A 10,059-nucleotide genomic window follows, 5' to 3' on the forward strand; every position below is an offset into this window, starting at 1 on the left:
AGACCGTTTCAGGCTGGACATAAGGAAGAATTTCTTTACTGTCTGAGCCCCCAAGGTCTGGAACAGCCTGCCATCGGAGGTGGTTCAAGCACCTACATTGAACACCTTCAAGAGCAAATTGGATGCTTATCTTGCTGGGATCCTATGACCCCAGCTGACTTCCTGCCCTTTGGGTGGGGGGACTGGACTCGTTGATCTTCTGAGGTCCCTTCCAGCCCAAATGTCTATGAAATCTATGAAAAAGACAAACATACCTAGCTTTGGTAGCATAAACCAAACTAAGTTTAAGATGGAATTGGAAGGCAGACACCAAATACAGCTTGGCATAACTTTATATATGGGATGATATGCTATGGTTGCTTTCTACCATGACTGGACTTTGAAGACTTGGGAGTTTCTTTCTAATCTTACATCCCAATATAGCTTTCACATCCTTATGACAATTGTCTTTCCAAGTACAGTTTCACCAGGATATTTTCATGTCCTGTATATGAAGCTCCCAAAAGGTGCCCCTACCCTGAGGTGAGAGAGGGCTATGTCTATGCATCACAAGACAACAGCAGAAGGCAGCTCTACATGGAGGAAAGGAACAGGGGGTTCAGTGGACAATATGCTGAATATGATTCAACAATTTGTCCTTGTTGCCAAGAAGACTAACACCACCGTACTGGGCTGTATTAGTAAGAGCCTTGCCAGCAGATCAAGTGAAGTAATTATTGCCCTCTATTCTACACTGGTGAGGCCACATCTGGAGTACTGTGTCCAGCTTTGACCTCCCACTATAGGAAGGATGTGGACAAAATAGAGGGAGTCCAGCAGAGGGCAACAAAAATGGTTAGGGGGCTGTGGCACATGACTTTTGAGGAGAAGCTGAGGGAACTGGGTTTATTTAGCCTGCAGAAGAGAAGACTGAGAGGGGATTTAATAGCAGCCTTCAACTACCTGAAGCGGGGTTCTAAAGAGGATGGAGCTAGACTATTCTCAGTGGTGGCAGATGACAGAAGAATTGGCAACTGTCTCAAGTTGCAACAAGGGAAGTTTAGGTTAGATATTAGGGAATTTCTCTCTCTCATTAGGAGGGTGATGAAGCACTGGAACAGGTTACCTAGAGAGGTGGTAGAATCTCCATCCTTGGAGGTTTTTAAAACCCAGCTTGACAAAGCCCTGGCTGGAATGATCTAGGTGGGGATGGTCCTGCTTTGAGCATGGGGTTGGACTAGATGACCTCCTATGGTCATGGAGACTGCACAGAATCAGAGTAACTGCATTAGTGCAGCACTGTATATAGTATGTTTAGTTATAATTTCTAATTATGAACCTTCTGATGATTGTTATACAAGGGATAGACTATTAACCATTTTGTCCCCCCTGAAGTTATACATTAACATGGGAATTCTTTTTTACTTAAATAGAAAGTTGTCCAACTTTTTATTAAAAGGAACAGATTCATCTCTAAGAGAGGATTATAGTCTTGAATACACCTCAACTGAGCTCATAAACTATTATATAGATTGCTATATCTTTTCAATATCCAGCATCTCTCTGTAGCACTTTCTGAAGTGCTTTTTTCACTGACTTTTGGTTATGGAAAAAAAAAAAAGGACTTGTGAGAAAAAGAACATCCTTCTAATAACATAATTTCTTGTTTTGAAGCTTGAATCTTAACATGAATCTTAAGTTGCATGTACCCAAGTGTTTTGATAATGTAACTTCCAAGAACGTTTTGAAAATGAATGACCACATCCACATCCTCACAAGTTTCAAAACAGTGTTAAGTCTGCATCTATTGAACAAACCGCTAACTTCCCCTCAAGGAAGAGTTGTCATTGCAGAGCTACAGCAATCTTAGTTGAAGCAGACAGCACTGAACACAGACCTCTCTTACGTTCATGCTTATGGAGGTCAATTGGATCATCTCAATGTGCATCAGGGAAGTCACTTATTGGCTCTGTACCTCAGTTTCTCCATCTGTTAAATACATACAAGGATATTGAACCTTCTTCTTAAAAAAATGCTTTTTAAAAAAGAAATGTATGGATTAAAGCACTATTTGAAAACTAGGCATTGTTACTGACTCCCTCTGATGCCAGCACATGAGTCAAGGGCAGGTGTGTATATTAAAAACGTGAAAAACAATCCAGATGATACTGCTGTGGCTCTCTTTATACTGGGGGACTTAATAGGAAAACAACATTGTAATCCATTGATTTCCTGACTGTCACAGGGCGGGGCCTAGGAGTGGCTGTGATTTCTCCTAGCGCCCCCTACCGTGCCAAGTTGGTATAAATGCACCCTCGTTCTCGCCCGCCACGTCTTTGATGGTATTAGTGTTATGGGAGGCTGCCTTGTCAACCCCTTGGACACAGTACCCCTGATGTATCCCGGTCAGTGCCCTGTCTCAGCTGACCCTGTGCACTAAAGCCTTAAGGGCTACGCGTGGCTCCTACCACCCCTGATACCATGCCCCAAGCCTTGCAGATGTACCAGCTGTTGTCTAGGCAAATCCCTTGCCGCGCCCTCAAGGCGGCCCCTTGCTTGCCTCGCTATAGCCCATGTCCTCACGGATGTCCTCTGGGCTCGTCTTACTTGCCTGCACCCTCGCGGGTTCCCAGCCTCTCTCGTGGCTGTTTAGCCTGCGCTCTCTGGTCTCTCTCCTCTCACCAATGCCCGCGTTCCCCACGGACGCTCTCTGGCCTCTCTTGCGGCTGTGCTCCACCAGAGCACTCTCACAATCCCACCCGCACTGGGGCCCTGCCTCACAAACAGGGCTCAGGTGGCCGTAGCTGTGCCTGGCCCCCAAAGCCCCTCCCTGGCACTTCTATTCCTGTGCGCCCTCCCTGGGGCTCCGCTCGTGGTTGCCCACACTGGGGCTCCGCTCGTGGTTGGGGCTCAGGCGGCCTCAGCCTTACTTGTCCCCAATGCACTGTGCCCCTTCTCAGGGCTGGGGTCAGTGCACCTCTAAAATGCAATGCCCTCTCTGGCACTGGGGTCCCCACACCACTGTGGAGCCCCTATGAGGCCTCCTCCAACCCCTATTAGCTTCACCCAGTCCTCCGGTGTAACAACAAAGCAAAACCATAAGCCGATCAGCTACAACTCAAAACCAAGCCTCCTGGCTAAAACACAAATTCTAGCCCTCTGGCTAAACCTCACTCAAACCCCTACCAGGGGTTTCTCCTCCCAGTCTTCGTGAACTGAAGGTGTTCAAGCCACCAAGCTGCTCTAGGCTGCATGCTCTAGCAGAGCTCCTTCTCCCTGGGATGTTAGTGGGGAACTACCTGCTTGGCCTCAGCCTAGGTTGTTTATATAGGCCAGGCCCTGCCCCCTTCTGGTCAGCTGACCATTGCTGTTGCCCCAGCAACAAGCACCTGTACCTTTTCCTAGGTAGCAGGGCACTTCAGTGCCCTGTGACACACCTCCCCCCCTTAAGTTCTCTAGGAGCAAGGCACAGGAGTGTCCTGCAACACACCTTCCCCTTGCCCCCAAGTTCACAACTCACTGGGGCGTTCTTCATTTTGAGAGGTGTGACATCCATCAAGGCTCTTCCCTTGGGTTTTCTTAAGGCATCCAGCAGCTCAGTTACTGGAGGCGGAGGTTTTCAGGTGCCTCCTACTCACCTTTCCCCCAAGGCGCACCACGTGGGATTTATCAGGATGTACCCGCCACAGGCAGTCCCCCCACATTAGCCAACCTTGGTAAATTATGCCCTTTGCCAGCTAAGCTTCTGCCTACCCTCCGAGACTTCTTTTCCCTTTCCTCCCACCTGGGTTCTTTCTTCCAGGTGGATTGTCGGGTTCCAGATCTCTCTCCATCTCCCTGAAGGTCTCGGAGCCTTCCCCAGATCTCCCACTGACGACTCAATGCCTTCTGGGCATCTTCTTCCCTCCAAAATTCCACTCTTCCTTGTCCAGTGGATTTCCTTCCAGGCCTCTTATAGATTTTTACATAGGCCACTTCCCCAATCTTTTCTTCAATGATCTTTCTTAGGGTCTTCCACGTGATCTGTCTGGGAATGCTACTCAGATATAATTGTAGTCTTCTCTCAGGCTCTGATCTCTTTCTGGCTGATCGTTCCCTCCTCTTCACCTCACATGCCTGGGCTCCATTTTCCTTTCTGAGCTGCAACACTCCCCTGTTCACGGAGCCTATCTTTGGCTCGTCTTGCCTTGGACGCAGGACTGTCTGTGTACAGCCCCGTCAATTGGGCATGGGGTCTCAGTCCTCGGGGAAGTCTTTTCATCCTTCCTTGTTGTCCCTATTTCCGCTAAGTCAGCCACCTCTGGCTGCCCTTGGCTAGGCGCTACCCTTCCTCCCTTGCCTTGCAATAGGGATAGTTCCCTCAACCGATGTTCTAGCTGGCTCATCTCTTGTGAGTGGCGATTCTGCCACTGGTCCCACCTCAGGTCCCAGTATTTTAGGATCGCAGACTGGGCCTCCCTTTGCGCAGCTTCCAATTTCTTGTCCATGGGACTCTCCTCCCTGATGTTCCTCCCCAACTGTCTGTGCTCAGCTTCCTCTTTAATACTCGCAGAACTCTTGACCCTAGGAAGCCCCTGACTCTCGGTATTGCATAAGTCTAGGCCAAGCGTTCTCGACTTGTGTGTCAGCTTGTTTCAGGGATTCTATAAGTGCCTCCCTCTTCTGGAATTCTAGCTTAGTGGCCCTCACATACCCTGCGAGTAGAGTCTCAAGAGCCTCCAGCTTTTCCCTTAGGGTGTCCGTGCTCTTTAGGGTCTGCAATTCCTGCTCTACTATTGCTTTCCCTTTTGGCCTCTCGACTTCCTTGAACTCCCAGAGTTCCAAGGCCATTTGGCTATTTATCTCTTGTAGCCTCTCATTATCAGCCCCCAGCCTCTGCATCTCTTCCCTCAGAGTTTGCATTTCCAACTGCAGCTGTCCCTTTTCTGCAGTGATGCCCGCCTCTCTGACCTGGCTATCTTTTAGGCGAGTCTTAAGCAACTGTGCCTGTTCTCTAAGGTGGTCTTTTCCTGCCTCCAGGTCCTGTACCTGAGCCCTTAACCCCTCATTTTCTTTTTTTCTGGTTCTCTAGCTCCCCTTCAAGGGACCAGTATTGATCACGTAGCACGTCATGCTTTATCATGAAAGCTTTTACCTTTTCCATCTCTTGCACTACAACCTTGTTATCTTTCTCAATTTGAGTGCAGTTTTCGTTCAGATTGTCCTGCAGCTGTTCAACCAAGTGTTCGGCCTCCAAACACCTCTCCTGCCACCTCTCTAGGTCCTCATGTAGACTTTCTATTTGGCCTACCTGACTGCAGACTTCCTTCTATAAAACTTCTGTTAGTCCTCTAGCCACTTCCAGCTTCTGCTGTTCCCCTGCTTGAGTTGACAGCCTGGATGGCACGATCGCCTGAGGGCTGCACATCTCCCTCTGCATCTTCTGCAGCTTCTCTTCCCTCTCCTGAGCCTCTTGAGAAATTAGTTTTTCCATTATTCGCATTTTTTCTGCCTCTGCAGCTACTAGACGCCTGGTTTCTTTCGCACTTCCCTCTTTCTTACCTGGTGATAATTGCCGCTCTAATGCTGCTGACCTTGCCTCGGCTCTCTCTTTCTGGGCTTTTGCTAGTCCTAACTCCCACTCCAATCGGGTCACCTTTTCTTTTATCTCTTCCCTTCTCAACTGCCCGACAAAGTTTTCCTGTCCCTGGCCTTTCGTCATTTCTTTTTGAGCCATGACTACCCTGACCGTGTCTTCTTGAGTTGGGGCCTCAGTCTTGCTCCCAAAATTCCAAGCAATGGGTATCCTCCCTCAGCTCCACCTAGCGAGCTGTGGTAAGACTGCCTTTCTATCCAGCCGTCCGTTTCTCTGTCCTAGCCCCAGGGTTCGTTTCCCCTTTCAGGGACATGGGGTCCTTGCCCGTGCACGGCCAGTTTCTCGGCCAATGCACCACTTGTCATGGGGCGGGGCCTAGGAGCGGCCGTGATATCTCCTAGCGCCCCCTACCATGCCAAGTTGGTATAAATGCACCCTCGTTCTCACCCGCCACGTCTTTGATGGTATTAGTGTTATGGGAAGCTGCCTTGTCAACCCCTTGGACACAGTACCCCTGATGTATCCTGGTCAGTGCCCCGTCTCAGCTGACCCTGTGCACTAAAGCCTTAAGGGCTACGCGTGGCTCCTACCACCCCTAATACCATGCCCCAAGCCTTGCAGATGTACCAGCTGTTGTCTAGGCAAATCCCTTGCCGCGCCCTCACGGCGGCCCCTTGCTTGCCTTGCTATAGCCCACGTCCTCACAGACGTCCTCTGGGCTTGTCTTAGTTGTCTGCACCCTCGCGGGTTCCCTGGCCTCTCTTGTGGCTGTTTAGCCTGCACTCTCTCACAAGCGCTCCCTGGTCTCTCTCTTCTCACCGATGCCCGCATTCCCTGCGGACGCTCTCTGGCCTCTCTTGCGGCCGTGCTCCACCGGGGCACTCTCATGATCCCGCCCACACTGGGGCCCTGCCTCACAAACAGGGCTCAGGTGGCTGTAGCCGTGCCTGGCCCCCAAAGCCCCTCCCTGGCACTTCTGTTCCTGTGTGCCCTCCCTGGGGCTCCTCTTGTGCTTGGGGCTCAGGTGGCCATAGCCATGCCTAGTCCCCAGTGCACTGTGCCCTGTCTTAGGGCTGGGGTCAATGCACCCCCTCCTCGGGTCTACAACCCCTGTGGGGCTCAGGCAGCCTCAACCTTACCTGTCCCCAATGCACTGTGCCCCTTTTCAGGGCTGGGGTCAGTGCACCTCTAAAATGCAATGCCCTCTCTGGCACTGGGGTCCCCACACCACTGTGGAGCCCCTATAAGGCCTCCTCCAACCCCTATTAGCCTCACCCAGTCCTCCAGTGTAACAACAAAGCAAAATCATAAGCCAATCAGCTACAACTCAAAACCAAGCCTCCTGGCTAAAACACAAATTCTAGCCCTCTGGCTAAACCTCACTCAAACCCCTACCAGGGGTTTCTCCTCCCAGTCTTCGTGAACTGAAGCTGTTCAGGCCACCAAGCTGCTCTAGACTACCTACTCTAGCAGCACTCCTTCTCCCTGAGATGTTAGTGAGGAACTACCTGCTTGGCCTCAGCCTAGGCTGTTTATATAGGCCAGGCCCTGCCCCCTTCCGGTCAGCTGACCATTGCGGTTGCCCCAGCAACCGGCACCTGTACCTTTTCCTAGTAGCAGGGCACTTCAGTGCCCTGTGACACACTTCCCCGCCTTAAGTTCATAGCTCACTAGGAGCAGGGCAGGGGAGCGTCCTGCGACACTGACATACAATTTAGCCAGACTATGTATGGACATAAAACTTCAGCGTGAAAAACTGCTTAAAAAATACAATATAGCTTAAAACTTTGCTTAGTTTTAGTAAATTTGGTGCTTTACTGATGTCGAACCTGAGAATTAAAAATCCTTCATACTTGGCCTTTTAATACTTGAAAGACAGTACACGCATCCCTTTTGCAAATGGTTTACCCTCCATCAGCAATGAAGACAGTGGCACCGCCTATTAGGCCACGCTTTCCGCTCAGGCAACGGGTAGGGGGGCAGGCGGGAGTGCCAGTGCCCTCCCTGCAAGCACCAGCCTGGGTGTGCAAGCTCTGAATGGTTTTGGGAGCAGTGTGGTCACTCACCAGTTAGTAAGTTTTGCCAGCGGGGGTCCCTGGGGTTGCTGACTGGTCGTTGGTAGGGCACGTGCCTCCCTGACTAAAGCAACACCAGTCAACCATGAATGAAGCGTTTGGATCTTTTTACAGACACTGCAAATGACCCCTCAAGTCCAGCTTTCCACAGCGTACATGACCACAGCTGTGAAACTTGCCTCGGTCTTTACTTGCAGGCAACAGAAACAGCGGTCTTACGTGACCACAAATGAGTGAATTCCCTAGCAAAAATCACCATGGGGCTCAGAGCTGGGGTTTCTCATGTTGGAGGCGGCTTTGATTTTTTTTTAAACCTTCAATATTCCCCACTAGCCAGACGCATTCAAAGTTTGCATCCCTGCCTGCCACAGCTCAGCCCCGAGCCAGCGGCCCCCAGTGTCGAGGCACTCGGGAAAATGCTGGCTCTTTGTTTTCACCCTTCTATTTTTTTGACCTCAGAAAAAAAAAACAACACAGGCAGGTTGCAAAGGCCTCCGAGGTGCTCCTGCCCGCACCCTGTGAATTCCCACCTGGAAACGCTGGGTGTGCAGAGGGTGGCACCCCTGAAAGGCCCTCAGGGCACCCCGGGGTGCCACAGCCCCTTGGCTGACAGAAACTGCTCCAAGCCCCCGCCCTGTTGCCTGCCCCTTGGGGGAAGGCTCCGAAGAGAGACCCCCTCTTCGCAGCCCAGCTCCCCCGGGCATAAGGCCCCTGACCCGACCCGCCTTTGTGCCCGGGGCTGGAGCGGCTCCTCCCGGGAAATCCCCGGCGGGGAAAGGCAGCGGCAATGGGCCGGCGGGGGCTCAGGCACCCGGCTCGCCCCCTCCCGGGCCCCACAGTACCTGGCAGCGGCCGGCCAGCCCGCGAGCCCGAGATCCCGGCGCTTCCCAGGCCCGGGCCATACGCAGCGAAAGCGAAAAACAGCTAGAGCCGAAAGATGCCGGAGGAGGAGCCAGGCGGCCCAGCTGCGCAGCCCCAGCCCTTCAGCTCCCGCCCCCGCGCTGCGGGCCGTGCTGCCCAAACAAGCGGGGGGTGGGGTTCTAGAGCTTTTGCGGAGTGCCCCAGGGCCTGAGGAGACAGGCTTGGACCTGCTTGGTCGCCAGGTGGACGGTAACGGTCCTCTCCGTGCCTCATTTTACCCTCGTGCAAACAACAGTAGTCAAAGTGGTCAAAATGTCCCACAACAGCAGTCCCCCTGTGCCTGAAGAAAGGCGGGGGGGTTGTGCCCTCAAGCTTGCAAAGACCTTTATTCCAACCAGAGCCAAGCCTAGGGGGATGCGGGGCCCCTTTAACCCTGGCTGGGGCCATGGGAACCCCGCAAAAGGGGGGTCTTCATGATTCTTCTGCAGCGCAGGCCTGAGCCGCCAGCTCCAGGTGGGCCCTGCAGAGGGGCTGTGTCTGCTCTGCCTGGCTCTGCAGGGCCCCCCCCCACAAAGCACAGGGCCCAGGGCAGTTGCCCCAATTCACCGTACCGTAAGGAAGGTCCTGATTCCAATGACTCAGTTGGTCTAATAAAAGAGATCACCCCTGCCCAAAAAACCTGGCCAGCCTGTGTCCTGAGACTGACAGGTTACAACCAACAGCCCTGCACAATTTTTGAGGCACCTAATTGATGTAGCATAAGCAAAACTCTCAGGGAGTCTTTGCCAACTTGTGGGTTTGCTGCTTTCTTATAACTATTTGCCTTGAGTTAAAGAAATGCTTCAACTTTGGTCCAGTTCTCTCTCTCTCACTCACTGGCGGCCTACAGTGAGCAATATAAAGTAACTAAGACAACTTATTTGCATGTTTTTCAGTGTACAGTAGTTTTTCAGCAAATACAATAACTATGAGCTTCCAATACGATAATTTCTTATTTAAGACCTAGCAACAGCATGCCTTGCTGACCCCGCCATCCTCGCTGCCCAGCCCCTCTGCCTAATACATACATGAGGTTTTAAAATTGGGTGCTGCTCAATTCCCAGAAGCTAGGGAGGGGGCCTTGGGTCCAAGGTGGAGGGGGGCTCAAGCCAATGAAGGGTGCCTAGGGTCCAGGGTGGGGGCCCTGGGTCCAAAAAGGTAGAGAACCACTGACAAACCCTCCTCAGCTACATCTTTCTTCTCCTCTGTGTGCAACCCCCTCCATAGCTACACCGCCCCAAGCAGCCCCCCATAGACCCCCTCACTGCCCACCCACAACCAGTCCTCCCTCAGAGCCCTCACAATCCTCTCCAACCACGGCTGTTGTCACATGCACACTTCCTTCCTCAGCTGTACACATCTGCAGGCACTTCTCCAAATGCACACCGTCTCCTCCTCCATTCCTATGAAAACATCCCTCACCACTTCCATGGCCTCAAGCCCAAACACCTTCTACTTCACTCTGCTCTTCACCCCCAAGCCCTTGCTCCTTGGTTATTACAGTCAGATACCCAACTGTGCTGTCCATAC

At 51.9% G+C, this 10,059-nt stretch overlaps 1 protein-coding gene across 7 annotated transcripts in view; it reads right to left on the bottom strand.

Annotated features, from left to right (window-relative positions):
* The window catches only part of IFNAR2 (interferon alpha and beta receptor subunit 2), a 38,819-nt gene extending 30,242 nt beyond the window's left edge, over positions 1-8,577 (bottom strand). For 2 of the 7 annotated variants that reach the window (XM_019525181.1, XM_019525175.1), the window contains exons 1-2: positions 8,472-8,573; positions 1,877-1,968 (exon numbers count right to left, since the gene is read on the bottom strand). The gene's annotated coding sequence lies outside the window, so the exon portion shown is untranslated. Of the gene's footprint in view, positions 1-1,876; positions 1,969-8,471 lie in introns of all 7 variants that reach the window. The other 5 variants (XM_019525180.1, XM_019525178.1, XM_019525177.1 and 2 more) reach the window with 4 other exon arrangements.
* Between the last annotated feature and the right edge of the window lie 1,482 nt (positions 8,578-10,059).

This window comes from Gavialis gangeticus, unplaced genomic scaffold, assembly GCF_001723915.1.
Source record: "Gavialis gangeticus isolate Ggan-Ray unplaced genomic scaffold, GavGan_comp1, whole genome shotgun sequence".
NCBI lineage: Eukaryota > Metazoa > Chordata > Crocodylia > Gavialidae > Gavialis > Gavialis gangeticus.